At 40.2% G+C, this 21,856-nt stretch overlaps 1 protein-coding gene and 1 long non-coding RNA gene across 5 annotated transcripts in view; one reads left to right on the forward strand and one right to left on the reverse strand.

Annotated features, from left to right (window-relative positions):
* Positions 1–18,908, forward strand: part of LOC116716013 (uncharacterized) — a 29,257-nt gene extending 10,349 nt beyond the window's left edge. The window contains exon 2 of the long non-coding RNA XR_004338348.1: positions 18,823–18,908. This is a non-coding gene — a long non-coding RNA (uncharacterized LOC116716013). The remainder of the gene's footprint in view (positions 1–18,822) is intronic.
* Positions 1–21,856, reverse strand: part of LOC116715903 (neural cell adhesion molecule 2-like) — a 288,491-nt gene that overhangs the window by 256,504 nt on the left and 10,131 nt on the right. The gene's annotated exons all lie outside the window — the stretch shown is intronic.

Consider the following 21,856-nt stretch of genomic DNA (forward strand, 5'->3'; position numbering starts at 1 on the left):
GAAATATTGAAATATTTGGAAGAAAATGCAGCTTTGGCTGAGATAAATCCACGAATGAGCGCTAAAACAGTTTCCACTGTTTGCATTAATTCATATAAAAGATCAATTTAAAGGTTTGAACTATTAAAGTAGGCAGTTATAGGTGTTTGTAGAGGGGATCTTAAATAGTAACAGATTTCAACTCTGTAATTTTGGATTTCAAACCATTATCAACGGTTGTGCAAAAGAATCAAGTAAATAAGTAGCTTAGGAATTATACCGCTTCTTATTTATCAGCCCAAATTTCCACATTCAATTAATAAATACTGAGAGACTCCCTGTTCTGTGCAGAGATGCTGCAGCCGCGATATGGTCTGTTAATCAACAGACGGCCTCCCCAGTGGCAGTCGTCTGAGCCAGATAGAGACGGAAAGTTATAAAGTCAAGTGGGAGGAAACAAAACTGCAGAGGCGTAATCATGTGGATATAACTGTGAAAAGACTTTCTACAAAGGCAGTCAAGGGTATGAAATATGTTACTTTCCAGCTAAAAGAACTGAACTAAATAATACGTGGAAGTTTACACTAAAAATAGGTAATTATGAGAATTCCCCTATTACACAATTTTAATGTTTTGTGTACGCTTGAGGCTCCAAAAATAGTGATGCAGTAACTCTTAAGTCAAGTTTGCTTACTTTACGATGTTATTTATAAGCCCAACACAGTTGATGTAAGCACAAGGCAAGACTCAGACGAAAGGTTCGACTGGCTCAGACCCAATTACGCACAAGCATGACAGCAGGAATTGAGATACAGACGAACAAACCAACTCACACAGGAACCTGCACGCTCATACACACTGCATCCATGAGAAAAAAAAGAAAAAGTCTCCTGATGCCAACATGCAAACAGACAGCTCCTCTTCCTGTTTCATGCAAACAAACACACAAAGAAAGGAGAAAAGCTGAGACAGGTAGAATATAAACCACAGCGAGGCTTACTGAATATTTCATAATGTTTTCATTGGACTGTCAGGAGCGTTGGGGAACTGTGTGCAGTGTGCGTGAGTGGGTGTGTTTTCCTGGAGTCTATATGGGTAGATTTAAACTGTATATACATGCACTGGGTGTGTGAGAGTGAAGGGGTGTGAGGCCAGGAGTGACAGGCTGATTGGCTGTCAGGGCAGCGCTCACTGAGAGTCTGTAGTCGGCCGCAGTCACCTCATCGAAGTTCAGTGATGTGAACGAAAGCAGCCAGGCCTCACCATGATTTGACTAGAGTTCAGGGTTACTTCAAAAAACAAAAAAATCCTGATTTTCACAGCTGAATGAGACCTGAAAAAACTAGATCTATGAAAAATAACATCCTTACTTCTGATTCTTGTTGGGTTTTTGTAAGAGAATATGACCTATTTTTCTCCTGAAATAGGAATATCAGGCACAATGTGTATTCCACTCTTTCTCTAATACTATTTGCTTTGTATACACATGGAAGTCCATGCATAGAAGATTATATACATTACATGAAATCCAATTGATTCTGTATCTTTATCTCTATTTCTATGGTCTAGCAATAAAGAACCAGCTGCTGTTATTCACTTAAAAACAGGGTAAATTAGCCAGGCTAGCATTTGCTAATTTAGCGATGAATAGTTAATTTAGTCACCACAATCTAGGCTAGGCTAGACCTAGCATGATCAGTTAAATAAGTTATGTCAAGCTAAGCTACGTTAGCTGTGGATGTCTGAAATAATGTAGGTACCTCAAGCTAGGCTAAGTTAGGTCTGATTTAATATGGTACATATTATATGTTTTGCTTGGATAGGCTAAATTAGCTCTGAATAGATAACTTAGCTACAACATGCTAAGCTAAATTAGCTGAGAAAGTATATGATAACATAGATATCTCAAGCTAGGCTAAGATAGCTCTGATTTAATATGGTAAATAAGTTGTATTAAGGTATTTTATTAGCTCTCGATAGATAATTTAGTCATCACTAGCTAGGTTAAGATAGACTTAGCATAACTAATAAGTTATGTTAAGCTAAACTGAGTTAGCTGTAGATGTGTGAAATAAGGTAGATAACTCAAGTTAGTCCCAACTTATTAGGGTAAATAATCAGTGTTAAGATGGGAGTGAAAAGTATCACTATTAGCATAGGCTAAAAAAGGCTATGCTACGTTTTAAGTGGAATGCTAGCCTTGGTTGGCAGTGAACAGCAAAGCTAACTAGGCTAAGAAAAAAATCTCTTAGCTAGCCTAATTACTTTAGAATATTTATTTATTTTAAAAGAAATAACTGGATTTTGTATTGCTTTAAAACAGAATTTTTAAAGTTATTTATGCTCCACAAAAAAAAATATATATATATATATATTTGGCTGTTTTAAAAAAAAAAAAAAGCAACTTCAAAAGCACCAAACACTACTTTTACTTCATTTCTAATTAATTTTAGAGCATGAATAACAACTAATCTGCAAGTTTCTCTTTAAATAGTAAATTTAAACATCAGTGTATGAATATGTGAAGGCAAATTTGTACAAAAATTACAACAAAATGAAATATCAGAGGACAATACATAAACTTAATGAAGTAAATTTCAGCAGTAATGAAACAAGTCGAGGCAGATTAGCTTATTAGAAGGTTAGAAAGCTAAAAGCTGTGTGGTACTGATCATTTTCCTGGACCTTTTTCCTCAGACTGACCTCTTTTTTCTTCTGTGTTTGTTTATCTGTCTGCTTGTTACCCTTTCACTCCTTCCTCCCTTCATGTGCCTCCTTCAATCTTGCTCAGTAACAGGTGAGTTCCCAGAACTAATTACAGGCGGCTCTCCCTGGGAGCAGCGGGCGCCGGCTCATTTGCAGGCGGAGAGAGTGCGAGAAGGCTGCCTAATAACATTTTCTACCGCCTGATTAAAAACAGACCATAAATCACTTGTTCACATGGGTCTGTGTACATGCACACCCCTATTTACATTCACACACATACGGAGGCTCAAATAGACCAACGCTTTTAGCACACACCAACATCCTCTGCAAATATTTTGAGGGTTGAAGGACACATCCTGTCTCACCATCACATGAAGTCAGCAATAATTAGTCATGGACACTATATTATAACAGTCATAGATTTCACTTAGTCTGCAAAGATATCTCCAGTTTATTTTTCATTTTAATTTGTGTGATGAGGCAATAAAAATGCAAAGAGGACCATAATGACCTCTACTCTGAGTTTGAACAAAGGAAATGAATAAAGTGATTTCTGCAATGAGGTGAGAACTCATTAATGCATCCCTCTCCTTGACATTTAGATGCTCACTATTGATTTTGCAAGCCAGGCGTGTGATTTACTGTTTATATCTTCCTTACATGACTAACCAGGGAAATGAACATGAACCATACCAACATGTAGGTGGCAGGCAGCGAGGGGATGCTTGTAAATATAAAGCTTTGTGTGCTTCAATTTACTGGATGGGATCTGGTCTTCAGGCCTACTGTGCCGTACAAAGGACTTGATGAATAAATAATATATGTAATAGTTAGTGGAGGGACTCAATTAAATTTTGTAATCAGCTTAAATGAAGGGTATGTAATTAATCGCATTTTAATTGAAAACCATACAAAATTTATCTAACAATTTTAAAAAACCATTTTTGCCGCTAAATTATTGAATGAACAGATATATAAACTCAACAACAAATGACTGATGGTTCAGTGGTTATTGAACCATCAGTCAGATTTACAGACGTACCAGAAACAAGCGAATACAAAGGTTCCAGTTCTGGACTTTTTGTATCAATTGCCTTAAATGTTTCAAAATGTGCATAATTTGGAAAAACCGGTTGACTAAACGTGCTGGAATTCTGCTTGGGTTGCTAGGTAACGGGCGGAACTCTGCTGGGGTTGCTAGGTAACAGGCTGGGCCTAGCTGGGGTTACTAGGTGAGGGAAGGTTTTTGTAACTTTCTCAAAAAAAACATGAACTTATTGCCAAAAACAGAACAGCTGGGTGTTTTTTTTAAGTACTCAGGGTGTTTTTAGAAGCAATGATCGTACAAAATGTGCTTTAAATCTATTTGTATGATTTAACAACTGCAATTCTATCATGGTACCTCAAAGAAGAAAGGCGTTGTTGAAAGAAGAAAGTCAAGGCAAAGCTCTGTGTCTGTTTGTATTCAAAAGTCTCACACTGACCTGCGGGTCAACTGACTAATCATCTTAATCTGCGCAACAGCCCACCCAGTATGCCCATATGCACATAGTCACACACCCAGAGCCGTCCAACTGGCCCCCACTGAGGCTCATATGCTGCGGCGCAGTTCATCAGTTGCTTCTGGCATCTCTCTGCATAATAACCCAGCAAGAAGATCAGCACCGATAGCGTCACTCGCCCTGCACGGCAAACAGCCACTTTGTCATGCAAACTGCCTCAGGAACACATCACATGATCCTCACCTGGTTGAAACGAACAAATCCAAGCTCGTTTGTGTTTCTGATGTTAGTAAACGGCAGAAAATAGCTGGTATTTACTGGTTTGTCCTTCACACACAGTCAACCTGATAGACCTTCCTGTCAGCTTCACTGACTAGAGACGGCTTGATTTGAGCGTCGGGAGTAAACGCTTGATATGAAAGCGTGGGGGCTGTTTCTTCAGACAGCAGCGAGTGAAATATCATTATAGGATGGGTGTCAGAAATGTGGCGCGAGTGAAATCTAAAGCGACTTCCAGCAGAGCTGGGAGCAGCTGAATCTCCCGCTGCTCAGATGTCAAACTGTTTCATGAAGGAACACGCCGATTCTTGGCTCCCTTCTGCCTTTTCACACCAGTTATTAAAACTATTGTTCTACAGAGGTCAGTCAGACATGCACTGACATGCTGAAGTCAGAACATACTTAACTGCTGACCACATTTTTGCTATTTTTAAATTCTTTGCAGATTTCCACAGTTTCTCCAGAAAGCTGCAGGAGTTCTGAAGCTCAGTGTGGAGAGGAACACGCTGCAGATGGCTGAACATGTTGAGCGCAGCCATGCTGTAGCTCCCTCCCTCTGAGCCGTTAATGGACTATCGGGTTTTCTCGTGATCATTTACGCAAGCAGGGATCCTGCCAAGAGATTATGATAGGACTGTAATCGCTGGCAGGCTCAGGAGGTCCAGATTTTGATTCAAAGCCTGAACTTTTTCCCTCTTCCGCTTATCTGATTTTCTTATCACAAGGAAGTTCGTCACACGTATGAAGATTAAATTAAAAGTTTTGCAATTACCTGAAGAACTCAAGTCAGGAGTCGAATTTAATGCGAGGCTGTGGGATTACAGGAACCCTAAATGAGTACGAGACAAACTCAGGTCTTTGACTGGCTTGTTTTGCATAAATTCTGCTGATGCAGGCGAGATCTTTACTCAACGCTTTGAGCCTTTGGCTAGAAAGAAGCAAAACCCAAAACATCAAAAATCAAAGCGTAAGCAGAATCCTGAAATAAATATGCACATAAACAAATGTGCACAGCTGCAAAACCTCCTTGATTTAATTCATCTTTCCACTTTGGTAACCCTTTGCATTTGATTTGCATGGAAGACCTGGAAGGCAAGACCTGCGGCTGTGGCCAGATGTTTACATACACCAAAGTTATTTGTTTTTAATGGTGAAATGATTGTGAGGACAAAAACCAAGAATCTGGTACATGTGTAGCTACTCAATATTTTGGGTAAATTTCCTGCAGGAAGTTTAGTTGCACCTTAACCAACAATCAGCAGGTTTCTGATTGAAACCTGGTTAGAGTTACAGCTTATTTAAAAAAAAGACAAAAGCTCATTTGAAAAAGAACAACAATTTTTTATCTGCTTTTTTATTGAGTCATTTTATTGTGATGATAATGTCAAATAAAAAAGACGCCACTGTCTGGAAATGAATGATTCCCTCCAGTTTTACATCTGGACCTGCAGTCTATGAGTAGACTTTTGGTTTTAAGACCTCAGGGTCAATGGACTTGAATCTGAAAGTCAATATTTTAAAAATAAATTATGAAGCTGACAGGTAACCAGTGGAAAACATTACTGTTTGTTCTAGTTATGAGTCTGATCTACTAAAATTACTTTTGGCACATGGAAGAAATGGCAGACGAGAGGAAATAAAACCATTAAATACCAATTAATCTTCAGCTTTTTATAACGTTTTTAGTCTATATGTGTTGCGTAAATAATAAAGGAACCAGAGGAACCAGGGTTTCTCAGTAACGATGAGTTGGTAAATTCATTTTTGGTAATTTAATAACAAATAATTAAGTCAGTGTAGTTGAAGGAGAAGAAAAGCTGAATGTCATCTGCATAAAAGTGATAGGATGTACTATTTATGGTCAAAATTGAAGAAGACCCAAAACAGAGCCTTGCGGTTCTCCACATGTAATCTGACATGATGTGGATTGAAAAGTAACATAGAAAAAAGCTTTTAGTTTGAGTGGGATTTGAGATTATGCCACATCTTCCAGTTTACAGTTTTCTCTGCTAACAAAAGCGATCAAATGAACCATTGTGTAAGCATTATGCTAAAAGTAGGGCACAGCAGAAATGCCATAAACCATATTTATGAGTTTATCGGCCAACAGAGGACATTTAAAGGAGAGATCAATCACTGAATTGTGACTCTGCAAAAATGCCAAATCTCTCATTACTATTTTACAGCCTTTGAGTGTTTTCACAGCCGCAATAATAGTTAGAAGTCATTATAAATTAGATTTGTTCTTTTTTTTAAAGTAATCTCTCGAAACAGTGAGGTGGTGAAAGAAGCAGTTATCAGTCGCCACAAAGCTAATTCATTCCTAGATGCAGAGGGACTGCAGTGAAAGAGAAAGAGCAAAGCAAAATTGTTTGCAACTCTGTGAGACAATAGATCAATAGGGTCGGTCTGCAGCGCGGTGGAAACTGTAGCACTGAACAGTATCTCTGGGAAAACACAGACCCGACTTCAAAGCAGTAACACTGTAACTCGTTATACATTGCTAAGCCTGAAATAAATTGCCAACACAGTGCTGTGCAAAAGAAAACAAGCTAAAGCTATGTATATACAAACGTTAACAATCTTGGTGTGGTGTTTCACCGCTATGTTTGGTGTTTACATGAGGTTGACACTAAGATTTCAGATAATGAGTTTATTTTAAGAGCACTACCTCATGCAGGAAATCTCTGCACAGCTCTCAATCGGTTTGGCTGCCCACAAATAAGTGATGAATCCGTGTCCTTGGCTATGGACAGCTTACACACTGGCTTGCAGTTTCCCTGCAGTTATGCAGCGATTGTTTGGCCAAATAAAAACAGAGAAAGCACCAAAAGAATCCACATGTAGGTATTACAGGATTGCCAGAACTTGCTTTTGGCAGCGATCAGCAGAGTTTGATGACTGTTTTGTTTTCGATGTACTTTTGGACTCCCACAGATAACTGGCTCAGTAGACGGTAAACTTGAGTGAAGACAGAGGTGCTTCTTAACAAACTCTACCAGCTTCTTTTTATGCACAAAGAAGTAAAACGGTATGCAATAAATAAAAAACAAAAGATCTGCAGTGCCAGTATATTAGAAAAGTCTTTTCTTTTTGTTTGTTAGAGAAAGTGCATTCTATGAAGACATATATAAAACAGAATAGCAAAATACACATCAACTTAGAAGGTCTAAACTGCAAACAAAGGCAAGATTGTCAAATATTTACTAGCAGCAGACACATTTTCTGTATTCCCTCCTCTGTATAGACTGAACTAAAACCTTAAAAAGGGACACTTCTCAGAAAAGCAAAGCTTGAGGGAAGCAAACATCGACTAAATGTGCCACAGGCATTGATAAATCACAACCTCTGAAACCTAGATGTGATTGAATCGCTTGCAAATTACCGAGTGCACAACCTGTGACAAAGGTCTGAGTTAAGATACAAATCTAATTTGAGGCAGGGCCACACAAAGTCAACATGTCGAAGACTCTTCTGGGCCTTAAAGTGAAACCAATTCTCTGAGACGTTGGACATCAGCAGAAAATGTAGACGCTTATGTACACACTCAATTCCCACTTTGCTCGGTACACCTTGCTGCATTTAGATCGTCCTTAGTGGACTGTTCTTGGTCATTCTTCCTAATTATTATCCTCATGTACAAATAATTCATATTTAATGTATTTAACCTGGATTATTTAGTCTTACAGCTGCAGGGGTAATTTTCTAATGGCTACAAGTTGCAACTAAACAACCTAAATCACATCCGGCATAAATAAATATCTCCTCTAATGTGATACTTCCTAAATCCTCCACTGTGGAAATTGCTTAACTGCAACAAAAGAAGACGGGGAGAATCTATTTGCAGATTATTTTAGTGTATTATGATGTGCCACAAGCCAATACTCTTTGCCAGTTTTTAATTAAGTGGACTTTGCAGCAAAAAATGAATCGGCGCTGGCTTTTCTTGTGTCCAGAGAGTTTGAGTGAATAGTCATTGTGTTAATTCTCGCTCCGAGGCGCGCTGTTGTGAGCGGCCTGGTAGCTGTGTCTAATCTCAGCCATTGCAAAGATAATGATAAGAGTAAAGCGGCCCCCGGGGGCAACGCGCTCGCCATGTTTGTCACCAAGAATTTCACGCTGCTGTCAAATATGTAAAATAAAAACACTGATATGCTGCGGTTGCATTAAACCACGGCTGCAGAATCAAATTAAGCACTCATTTACATTTGAGTGTTGTTCTTGATTCTTATTACGCCAGAGAGAGCTGAAATTAGTTGTTTAGAGCTGCTTGGCTGACTGTTGTATTATTAACACGTGCAAAACAAAAGCTCTCTGAAAGAGAAGAAAGCAGATAATGCGTTGTGGTAATTGAAGACGGCTCAGCACTGGGAAGGCTTTGTGTTTTACAGGAAGCGCAAAGGTGGGACAGCGGTGGGCTGAGTGTTACAATCACACAGGTTATGTAGAGACCCTCGGGGAAGTGGGAAGGGACCTCTGTGAACTCCTTATTTCTGTGGGGCTTTATGTAGCGTGACGGTTCCAAATGAAAGTCCCCGATCATGTGGGAGCGGTCTATTAATTTGTGGCTCAAGCCGCCTCCTTGGGGAGAAAGCTGCCACCGCCGCTCCATTCCCCCTTACAGCACCCAGCTTAGCCTCTCCCTGCTTATTGACTGAGCAAGCTGCGCCCCAATGTTTCTCCGCATCCGAGGCCGTGGCTTTCGCTTCAAGTGGCGAGACGATCTATCATTCCTCCGCTCGCCCGCTGCAGACGCTACAGGTTGGCTGAAAAAGCAGCGTGAAATAAAAGTAATCTTGGGTTCTGGAGCAATAAACCGGCTTTAGCTAGCTGGAATTCATCCTGTTCCTACAACATGGCAAGCTCGGGGAAATCTAATCTATTTCTGCTGCAAAGTCCTGGAAGTGTTGTTGAAGTATGACCACAAGAGTGGTTTGAAGCTAACAAGAGGAAACCTGCTGGGAACGGCTGCCAAAATTGGATCCAACAGAACCTCGGTTCCCCTTCTGTGAATCAAAACTGGCATCGTGAGTTTGGGGATTCTGCATAACATGGAACTGATTTACTCCTCCTGGCTGCCGTAGCTGTTGTTTCACAATACAAAACAAGACTCTGTTACAAAAGCAGGTGCAAATGAACACGATCACAAGGCTCTCTTAAGACTCATGCCCTGGAGCGAACACAAGCACATGAAAGGACGGCCAACACCAGCCAACATCTAGCAAATCTCTCTGGGAGTCTTATTCCTGCTTCACTGTTTCTCAGGAAACAACATGGATGTGGTGAAGATAAAGCTAAACGAACAGTTGGACTTACTATCTTCTCTAAGTTAAGATATGATCTGAATTCCAGTGGATTCTTTGAACTTTGAAGCAAATATTATCCAAAAGGTGACCTGTTATACTTTTCTGAACAGTTTAGGATCATTCTATGAGCTACAAAATGTTTTTTTTTTTCCACAAAATCTTTCTTAGATAATTAGGTTAGTTAGTTGATTAGTTAGTTCTGCATGTTTTGAGCTTTTTAGAGCATCTTGCCACTTTAAATCCAAATAAAACTGCTGGCTGAAAACAGATGCTCAATTATACAACTATACACCTTTGAAAAGCAGAAATGGTCCCTCCTGCACAACCAACAAGAATGCAGCAAGTGGTTTCTGGATGGTACGTCAACAACAAAACATTTGTCTTTTCCAGCAGCGGAAAACCAGCGGCCCAAATCCGACGGAGCTTCGTTTGATTTGTTAGGTTTTTGAAATAGCTCATTTTTCAGACACCAAAAAAAATACCAACTTATTACCAAAAAACAACCAGATATTTGTTGTTTTTTTCTGTTTTTAGAAGCAGTAGAGACCCAAATGGAAGTACAAAAACATGCAAATGTAAATTTTAAATAATAGGTCCCTTTAATTTTCACAAATGGCAACAGTGGAAAAAAAAATCACTCCCTTGAAACTAGAAGAAACAGTTAAACAACTTAGGGTTCAATCAAATGCCACATTGGCTTTCTACAGGTGACACTTAGTAGGCAGGACATTAAAGTCTATCCTAAAATATTCTCCAGTTACTCCAGCATGCTATGTAGAGAGCAGCAACATCTGGAAGCAAACAGATCTTTACAAGAGCTAACAATGACAAGAAGGAACAATGTGATCCTGTAGAGACTCGAAGAGAAATGGAGAAACACTATAACATTTTGTCTGCTGCATTTTTTAAGACCTTAATTACACTTTTGGGGGAGAAAATGCTAGATTGATACTTCAAAGCTTAAAAATAACCAAAAAAACACCCAAAGAGCCAAATCAGGGTTTCCCTCAGTGTATTACAAGCCTGGCAGGCCACCAGGCTTTACTTGTCCCCCCACCAGGCTAAGACTTTTTAAAATGTTTGCATTTTGTAAGACTTTATAGTTGGTCTTCAGGTATTAATCTTCCAATCTTTCAATAATTATCAAGTGATATTTTGAAATTTCCTGTCAACTTTAAACATTTTTTACTCAAAAACACGACGGGCCGCTGGATGAATGACTGGCCTAGTGCCCAACTTAGCAAGTTTTCTGGGGGGAAACCTTGCTAAGGTAACATAAAATCCATAGCTGCTAATAAATACATTGAGCCACAAGAAGACAAACACATCATTAGTGTTCCCATGAAATAACTTTAAGCAGATATGCTGCTTGGAAAGCTACCTGCATGGGGAAAAGAAGGGATTTCTTTCCCCCACAGACGTTTTTCATGAGACTTGAGTGGAGCCAGCTCATGAAGGGAGGGAGAAATAAAAGAGAAAGGAGATTGGAAGAAAGAGGAATCAAACTGAAGCGGATGGTAACAAACATATGCCAACCCGTACGGCATTAGGAGATTCTGTTTGAAGATTGTCTGGCGTGAAGAGGCAATCAGGAGAGCAAAGACTGTTTGGCCTCGCTCTTCTGCAGCGTCTCGACCACATCTCAAGTGTCCTTCTTCCTCCCCTCCTCCGTCTCACCATCATTTATCACTCACTCCGTCTCATCTCTCCCTCATCAGGTGCTGCCTCCTATAAATAAAGATACCAGGCCACCGGGAAGGAAATCTGAGAGGCGCAATTTCTTCAAGGCGGTTTCTGCATCAGTTCTTAACAAAACCAATCCTGCAAGGACACAAGCTGATGGGATATTAGTGCTGGGAAGCAGCAGAGTGAGCGACACAGAGCGCCCTCTTGGGTCTTTGCAACCAGCCATCACAAAGGCACAGTGACGAAATGATTGGCAGGATCTCCTTGATCGGGTCAGCAATGACAGCAAGCTATTCAGCTGAGAGTCTATCAATCACAATTTGGCTTAATTAACCAGCTGGAACGAGAGCTAGAGAGCTGAAATGGGCAAATAAATGGACATAAGGACTTATGGTGGACAGAAACCAACAGAGTGGAGCTACAGATAGTTTAACCCCAGAGGAAAACCAGGATAATGAGAGCAAGGAAAGCAACTTTACTCCAAGACCTGATGTAATAAATTGATTTCTGTAAAAGAAGGTTTTCAACCCAACCAGGTTATCACAATATCTCCAGTCCGAGTGCAGTAGAAATATGGTGAATTCCCTTTTCTCTCAACTCATTTCTGTTCGTCTGATGGCACACGATAACAGAGCTCCTTAGTTTCAGTCTGCAGATGTTTGAAAAGCCCTTTTTTCCACATGAAGACACTGGATTCTCTTTATTAAAGCCTACAAAGCTTCCTGAGATCTTAACTGAATAAGGTTTTAATTAAATATATCTCCAACTGTACTTTTATCCCCCAAAAATCCTTGCTACTCACATTCAAGAAACCCTTTTTAGCCTTAATTTAACACAAAAATACAAAATTTTCCATCAAACACTAAAAAACAAACATATAATAGACAAAAAACTTGAAGATAATATGATAAAAAATAAATAAAAGTCATAACCTTTTGATGGATTGATAGAAATGTTTCCAGGTCAAAGGTTAAAATTCAGAGATATTTTCCTTCCAGGGTTTATTCTGATTTGAATTATAAACTAGTTTTTGGGCTGCTGCTGTGAATTAGCTCAAATTCATCTAAGAAAATTAATATAAACAGTTATTGCGTGGCAACATTTTAGGTCTTAAGCAAAGAAAAGAAACGACGACAGAGACAAAATTCGTACATGCTGTTAGCATACCCTGGCTAACAATTAGCCGCTAACAGAAATAACGTTAGCATGTGCTTCACTGCAAAACTGATGAAGAGCTGAAAAACTATCGTCAAACTTTAAATACTGAATAGTAGAAGAATGAGCAAAATTCAAACAGTAATTGTTGCTTCCTGAATCAAACGCAAAAATGTCTTCATTTCCAAAAACAAACATTAACAAATTGCTTTTTACGCATTTCCTTTAGGTATTAGTAGAAATCTGACTCACTTCCTCCTAATCTGTGAATCATTCTTTTAGTTTTTGTCCACGTTTGTGATAAATGGCATCAAGAAGTGGCGAAAGGCTTAAATCCAGCTGGCTCTGCTTGATAAATGTTGTTCTTCTGCTGTCAACAACTAGCTTCTCTTCATTATGCTTCTGTGTTTCACTGTTATTACATTCAGCTGTGTATTAATCCATCATCCAGCCACACTTTTCTACAATTCGTCTGAATCCATCATAAAAGCCTCATAGTCCAAACTTTATCTATCACCTTCTAGCAAAAAGTTGTGTTATTGGAGAGTAATTAGTATTTGTTGCATGAAAAAACACCAAACAAAGGTCTTTTTCGTGGGAAAGAGCCTCATTTTATCAGCTTTTTCAATCCAGCTTTCTAAGTTTACTTGCGTGAGGCTTTGATACAAGAGCAGCAATGCATGAAAAGAAATACATGAGCAGTTTCATCTGTCAAATTCAAGAAAAATGTCCTTAACATAACCATTTCATCAATAAACCATAAATCAATTTAACACCAACATTACATAAAAATGCTTTTGACCTTCTCACTTGAAAATGCAATAATACTTTATTGATCAGTTTAACTCTGCTTGACTAGCCAGGCTATGAGCTTGTTAGCCTGTCAGGTAATTTGTTTTTCCCAGTTCCTGGCACACATTGTGGCATCTCTGACTTCCAGATCACATTTTTTAAGGTTTTTCCTGCTAGAACACTCCGCCAAGTACTACTGCTTCCACATGAAACCAGATTACCAGACGTAAAGAAAGTAAACAATTCTTACAATTATGTGATAAGGATAAAGCAGTAATTACCAAGAGCTCCTGCAACCTCTAAAACCCTTTAATTAAAACATTTTTCATGTCAAAAACACAACATAATGTTACTTTTAACAGCTCAGGAGTTCTTAGACTGTTGTGCTCTTTTTTTCCAGGTGCTCATTAGCAATGTCAGTGGTAATCATAGAGTCTGGCTACAGAAATCAATAGGATGCCAGCAGGTTTACTGCTCCCACACAAACATCACAGTTAATTTAACACAACTTCTCACCTTTTTCCCTTAACACTTGGTTCAATATCAGCTTTCACAACTGAAATTACCAAAACAAACTTTCAAGTATTGACTGTTTGGCACACTGCAATCTGACAATTTCTTCAGTGCAGCTTTTACTTTTCACCGTCTCAGTAGCGCATCAAAAATTGGTCCCCTGGTACAATTAGCATAGCAACAAAATAAACCAAAATGACCTGGTGTCTGAGTCAACAGAGAATAATAATCACAGTGTTACCATAACATCTGCGCTACTGTTAAAATTAGGAGGGATAAGGTTAGCCTGTCAAAACAAACCAGAACTACAGATAACCTGACCAAACATGGCGCACTAATATTAGCTAAAAATGCTCACTTACCATGAATCATAATGTGCTAATGAGCATTTGTCCCAAATGTTAGCATGCTTACAGAGTTTTTAGCTAACGTTAGCATCATTATAGAGCATTTTCAGGTAGTTAGCATCATCACACATTAGCATTTTCAGCAAGCTCAAAATTTGTATTTTTATCCAACATTAGCATGCTAACACAAGTGTTTTCAGCTAACGCTAGCATGCTCACATGTTAGCATTTTCAGCTAACATTAGCATGTTCACAGTGTTTTCAGCTAATGTTAGCAGGTTTCTGAGTATGGCTGGGAAGGACTAAGTATGAGGACTCGCTCATATGTGAGCGCTTTGCATCATGGGAAGGGCTTGTGGCATAACTTCAGTAAGAACAGTACATGATTTCCTGTCAGTCGGCAAAAGTCTCAAAAACCAGCAGAAAATTTTGCAAAATTTGTTGCTAGTTGTCTCAGAGTCACTAGCAGGGTTCTGAAAAGTTGCTAAACATATAATCATAGTTGCTAAGTTGACCACAACGGCAGCAAAATTTAATTTAAAAGAAAGTTCACGCTAATTAAAACGGGTAAAACTGGCATGAAGATCAAATTTAAGAACTTCTTCTAGTATAACACAGTATGCTGTTTATGTGACATGGCATACCCAAACACTGAAAACAAATCCTGGCAGGCAGATCAAATAAAGACACGAACAGACTGTCTGCTTCCGTTTTAATTTGTTTATAAAAGCATTATATCATAAAAATTATTTTTGTGCAATTAACTTCCAGATATGACTCATGTCAGCCCACTCTGAAGCGAAACCCGAAGGCTTCTGTGTGGTTATTAATATAGAAGAAGTGGGTCACTCCGTACACACAAAGCAAACTGGAGTGGTTCCGAGGCTGTGCTGCCACTTTTTCTGATCCCTCTGTTCGTCGTTTAATCATGCCTGCCAGTGCCCAAACCCAAAAGTAAGCCTCAGACCAACAGTGCTGCGTCCCCTGAGAGGAAGCGCTTTGGAGAAGCAGCCTGTGAAGTAAGCGAATGCCTGAGCTACTGAAGAAAGTGAGCAACAGGAGTGGGAGAGTGGAAACCACTTCCCCCCACCATCCATCTGTCAGCGAGCCAGCGTGCCCACTGGTTCTGTTGTCACCCTGGCATTCTAGCTCTGCCTATTAGCCTGCTAGTTAGACTGGCATTTAGACTGGCAGGACAGACGCGAGCAGAAGCCAAGGGGTCTCCTGCTCGGGCAGCGGCGAACTAATGTGCAACTGCAGACAAGCTCAAAGGAGCAAACTGCAATATGCTGCAGCTGCCTCCTCCAATCACGTCACTCTGGCTTAATTTGATTCCTACTCGACAGGATTCAATTACATTTTATTAATTTTGGCACAGTGCGACTACATCGAGTTTGATTCAATTTCTGCCGATGCAATTTAACTAGATGCAATCAGATTCCCTCGAATTGAATGAATTTTTAAACATAATCTCATCCTGTCTTCCTCTCTCTGTACAAATCTTCTCGCCGCTCTAATTTTCCCTTTCTGGGATTCACAATGTAGGTTTTAATGAGCGATGCAAGACTCCTCCTGGCACACGGACCCCAACTGATCAGTCTATCTGCGTTTTCTTGCCTTCTACTTGGAAGAGACTCCCTGAGGAGCACATTAGTCACTTCAATGACAAAAATGGGTAATTCAGGAGAAAATGAAACAAGTTTGGCAGAAGGTATCATTGAACGTGTTTGTTTATTCCCACTACACCACAAATAAATCGAGCATTTTTATAAAATACTCGTTAATTCACTACTTTTGCCCCAACTTAAGTTGCTTTCAAGCCCAAAATATCAATAATTCGTCAACTAAACCTAAATATAATGAAGCACATCTCTAATTGACGATGTATTTTGAGGGAACCTTGAACATAATAAATCTTAACAATGGATGTTTCAAAGCAACAGGGAACCAAAACACCATAACGCATTAGAGAACTGTCATTGCAGATGAATGTAGTAGCTGATTGCTTCGTCAAACTACTAGTAGTTGGTGTGAAGAGAAGCTTTTAGGTAACTTTAATGGCATTGCATTGATTCAACAACGTGTGAAAAACATTCCTGAAGAGGTTTTAGTCCATATTGACAAGTAGGCATCACAAAATCTACTGTTTCTCCACTTCCTAACGGCAATGACGCTCAACTGGTACCAAGAAATTAAGATTAATCGTGTTGAATCTAGCAATAAATTAGTTGTTAGCTGGAGTATATAGACTCAAGGACAAGTCCACTTGCAGAAACAGCAACACAGAGAAATAATTAAGTCAAAACTGTCCAGAAAATACAGAAATCTTCATTTAAGATAAAAAACCCTCTTAGTCTGTAAGAAAGTTCAACCCAGAACTCCACAAGTGCCAGTTTTAACTTCAAACACTGTAAAAAAAAAAACTCCTATTATTCACCTTCTACTGTTCAATTATTGATTGATTATTCCAAAAAATAATAATCAGATCAACCCTAAACTATGATGATGTTAAGTAAAGCAGAAAAGGCAGAAACTTCTGAAGAATAATTGAGAAAGTTCAATTACCAAATATACCTTAACCCAAGATTCAAATCTCCGCCTGGATATTTTTGCGTATTTTAATTGTATGAAGTTCTTTAAATGTCCTCTGGGTAAATATATTTTTGCTCATTTATCCATAACAACAGGAACTTTCAAAATCTAGCAAGTTATTTTCACAATTTACCGTCTATTAAAGCAGTGTTTCCTCAGATTAATTTCACTTCCTGTTAAGGCAGGAGTGAAATTACCGTAATAACCAGATATTGGTTGGAAAGCGCAACGTCTCCCCTTTCAGAAACTGTTGGGATTTTCCAGATAGCGCAAAGTGTGGCGGAGTTACTGCAAATGTGGCTGGATCATCGTCTAGAAGGGTCAATACGCACAATGGAAACAGTCTTCGCGCTACCACAGAAGCTAACAACATTAACAAATAGTACAGTTTTGCACAGAAAAATATAAAAACATATGCTATATTTTTATCCTGAGTAAGGATGTTCTGCAGTTTTATTCAGATTAGTCATGCTGCTTTGCTTATTTGATCATTTTTAACCAATAATCTGATGTTTTATGGTGCAATGATTGTGATTTGTTTCCATTTTCAGTCAAACTGACTGAAAAGCTCAAATGAGTTTCAGTGTAGTATGCCAACAGCTCATTCATTAATAATCAAACAGTCATTTCAAACAGGCAGGAAAATGCAGATGTAGACGTTAGAAAACCTCTTTCTCAGTAACCAAGATGTGTTGTCGTTCCTCAGACATCCAGGTGTTTAGAGTCTCCGCTCGATTATTCAGCGCTGAGGCCAGAACGCGGCGCCTCGAGTGCTGAAGGGCAAACACGAGGAATCAAAAGCTTGCAGGCAAATAAACAGCATATCTATAACACAGAGATTGGCCTTTGTACAACCGCGGGGCCCTGCTGACTCTGGTCGCCGCTTAAATTGATGCCTGCATGCACAGCTGCCTCCAGGGACCGATCGCATTCTCATATATGTGCTGGCTCTTTACATCTCTCCTTTTTTTCCATTAATCTAATCACGCAGCGCTGCATTCGCTCTGCGAGGGGCGCCGCGGAGCTTAAAGAGGAACTTGTGATTTGCTTTGGGTGATGCTAGGAGGTGTGAGAAGAATTGAATCAGAACTTTTTAAAAGAGGCAGTGTTGTGTATTTTCCAGGTACATGTAGCAGGGGTGTCAAATTCGTTTTGGGCCAAACCGAAATCTGATTGTTCTTAAAGGGCCGGTTGTACCTGACTTTATCTATAAAAACTGTTAAAATATCAATAAATAGCATTCAATGAGTGTTTCTTAAAATTAAATAATATTGATCATCCTTTCAGACTGATCAGTCCATCCAGGATTTGTGATTTTTCTGTTCAAAATCATAGAATTTGTGGTGCCAATTTAAAAATATTTGCGCTAACGTATGATGTTAAATGTGACTTTTTATTCATTGCTGTATCGATCACAGATTTTAACTTTTACTTTAACAGCAAGTAAATTTGAAAATCCAATGTTTTTGGCCAATTTTGAGAAAAATCTGCTGTAAAAATCAGAACAAATGTCAGGATTTGTTGATTTTGTGTGAATTCTACGTATTTATAGAAAACTAGAGGAACTTATTGATGTAATATGGAATCTAAAGAGCCACATAAAAAGCTATGGTGAGTCAGATTTGGCCCCCAGGCCTTTAGTTTGACACCTGTTATAGTGTAATCAAGTAACTGTGTTTCTATTCAACTCAAATCTGACTTAAAAGAAATTTTATTTTGTAATTTAACGCCTTGAAATTGGGTCACTGTCTCTTTAAAAACTCCCGTTCTTTCTGAAACTCCCCCTTCAGGAACTCAGTCCAACATGGCTCCTCTACTAATTCTCTAAAAACGTTTTTACCAACGTTTCTCTGAGAGTAGCTCCTATAACGAGACGCGCAGCTCCACCAGGTGTTTGCTAATTGCTGCTGGCTAGTCTGAAGGAACTGCTCTGTGAAACAGAAGCTTGGAAACTGCAGCACTGAGGAACTTCAAAGGCGGGGCTAAGTCCAAACAGGTGTTTGCAGCTGAATGGTTGCCATGGAGATTAAAGGATTCCTCAAACATGCATGAAAGAACGAAGGCAATACTGCAGATGATGTAAAGCTCAAAAACATTTATTTTACATCATACTGTCCCTTTAAAAAAGCACTTGTGAGTATCAAAAGGTTGAGCCCCGTTTTGTATTCCTGCTTGCTAATGTGAGCATGTAGATAAAATATAAACCTGATACACGGTGAAGTCTTTGCTCCGGGTGTAATGAGGCACACTGAAGCACGTTGGTATAAATCTTTTAAACCCTTAGCCCCAGACGCCACCAACATCCCCAAGAGATACAGCAAAATATCTTAATTACGCCACTTAACATCACATCGGCGAGTCCCGGGTGAGCCCAAGCAAGCATATAATTCATTGTGCTAAGCATCTGCAGCAGCCAAATACATAAACCTTCAAGGATGCAGGGAAAGAGACGGAGAGCTGGGAGTTCACAAGCAAATGTTGTTCCTTCAGGAGCCAGAGGGGATGAAACGGTATTTAGGCGCCAGAAGCACCTGGTTCAACATCAGATCCAGAACCTCACAGTGATAAAAGATCCGCTACTCCACATTTCGCTGCAAAGATCCCTCATTACTCCCATTACAGCGAGCCGTGTGTCGTCGCCTGGGTCAGACTGAGTTGACTTTGCCATCAGAAAAAGCTCGATAAGAATGGAAATTGGTTGGTGGGTGATGTAAGACCCCTGCAACGAAGAATCAGTAACCAAACCGTGAATATTCAAGTGAAAATTTAAAATAGTGGCATCTCTTTGTTCAATGTCAGAATTTAATAATGAATGAAGCAGCAACAGGACTAAATGCTTCTTCTTCTCCTCCGCTACGTTTTAAGTCTTCAGGTTACTAAGTGATGCAGGAAGTTGCAAAAGTACAAATATTTTTTTCCTAAAATCTAGTACATATCAGTACAAATATATTATTATCCCCTTATGGAACCTTTCCTTGTAGAAAGGTGGGAGAAAAAGAAAATTTAAACAGAATTAAAGCTGCAAGCAGCCTCGGGCGGCCCTCGCAGCAAGCGCCGCTCCGGCCTATTGGCCACCGCGGGGGTTCCAGCCACCGCAGAAGCTCTGGCACGATTTCCGGAGCCGCAGCCAACTCCCCACCGCAGGAGCTCTGCCGCAGTTTCCAGCACCGCCGCCCGCTAGCCGCTGCAGAAGCTGTCGCGCATTTTCCCCGCCCGTCCACCGGGCGACACACGTGAATGCGTTTGGCGGCGCTCCCCGACGACTGTCGAAAAATCTGGTGCAGATCGGTCGATGTGTCGAGGAGATACAGCCGATGTATTAACTTAGGGGGCGCAGTGGAGTCAAATTACATCTCAAACCCGTTGGGCTCTTTAGAGCAGAACAAAGGTCATACATATCCAGTTTGGCGCCAATCGGATGATCCATGTGTGAATTAGAGCCAAACGTATGTATATGGCGAGGGACTGATATTCGCCATTTGGCCACGCCCACACGGTTCAGCCAGCAGTGAGCATTGACAGAGTTTATAATCCGAATCATCTTGATTAGGTCAAGAGAGCCATAAACAGAGCTTTCCAAGGAAAAAAACGGCACTTCCTGTTCCGAGGGGGCGGGGCTTAGATGACGTCATAATATGATGACGTAGGATCGACGGGCCTCCCACCAGGATCACTCAGGCCAAGTTTGATGCAGCTCGGTCAAAATATGTGGAATGTAGAGGCAAACGTATACGAACGGCGTTGCCGCCATTGAAAACTCTTGGCACTTTAAAGCAAGCGAGACCAACTTCCTATCTGTCATCCAACACAGAATCACCTTGATTAGGTCAAGAGAGCCATAAACAGAGCTTTCCAAGGAAAAAAACGGCACTTCCGGTTCCGAGGGGGCGGGGCTTAGATGACGTCATAATGTGATGACGTAGGATTGACGGGCAAGCCTCCAGGATCACTCAGGCCAAGTTTGATGCAGCTCGGTCAAAATATGTGGAATGTAGAGGCAAACGTATATGAACGGCGTTGCCGCCATTGAAAACTCTTGGCACTTTAAAGCAAGCGAGACCAACTTCCTATCTGTCATCCAACACAGAATCACCTTGATTAGGTCAAGAGAGCCATAGATGAAAGTTTCCAAGGAAAAAAATAGCACTTCCTGTTCTGAGGGGGCGGGGCTTAGATGACGTCATAATCTGATGACATAGAATTTTCAGGTATCACACCAGCATCACTCAAGCCAAGTTTGGTGCAGCTCGGTCGAAACATGTGGAATCTAGAAGCAAACGTATGGCATCGGCGTTACAGGTCACTTCGCCACGCCGCCGCACCCAGCTGCTTCATCGCAGCCGGTCAGGGCTTGAATCCACAACACACCAACATGTCTTCTGTCTCTGGACACAGTTTCATGTTGATGAGGTCAAAGGGCTAAGATAGCGACCGTTCACAGTAAAACATGACATTTCCTGTTCTCAGGGGGCGTGGCCTAAGTGATGTCATCATTTCACCACAGGGTATTTTAGGACACCTATTGATGATCAATAACTGAAAGTTTGGTGTCTCTGTGAGTTTCTGTGCAGGATATATAAGAGTTTCGTGTTTCATGGCGAGTAGGTGAACTTTGACCCCTGGTAACCCCCCTTCAGCAATCTCAGACAGTCACCAATTTGATAACTTTAAATCAGACATGCCTTATGATCAGACTGACCGAGTTTGAAGCCGATCAATCGAAATCCCTAGGAGGAGTTCGATCAAATGCAAAGGCTGTAAACGTCAAAGTCGAGGTCCAAAATGGACCTTCAATACAAAATGGCCGACTTCCTGTTGGGTTTCGACCATGGCTCTAAGAGACTTTTTTGTACGTCCTGACAAGATACACATGTGTACCAAGTTTCGTAATTCTAGGTTAAAGCATGGCTTGGGGCTGTTCATTTAAAATACTCTAGGGGTCGCTATAGAGAAATTAGGCCACGCCCACCAAATTTTTTATGAATTCCTGTCGGTGGGT

This window comes from Xiphophorus hellerii, chromosome 24 (genome assembly GCF_003331165.1).
Source record: "Xiphophorus hellerii strain 12219 chromosome 24, Xiphophorus_hellerii-4.1, whole genome shotgun sequence".
Classification (NCBI taxonomy): Eukaryota; Metazoa; Chordata; class Actinopteri; order Cyprinodontiformes; family Poeciliidae; genus Xiphophorus; species Xiphophorus hellerii.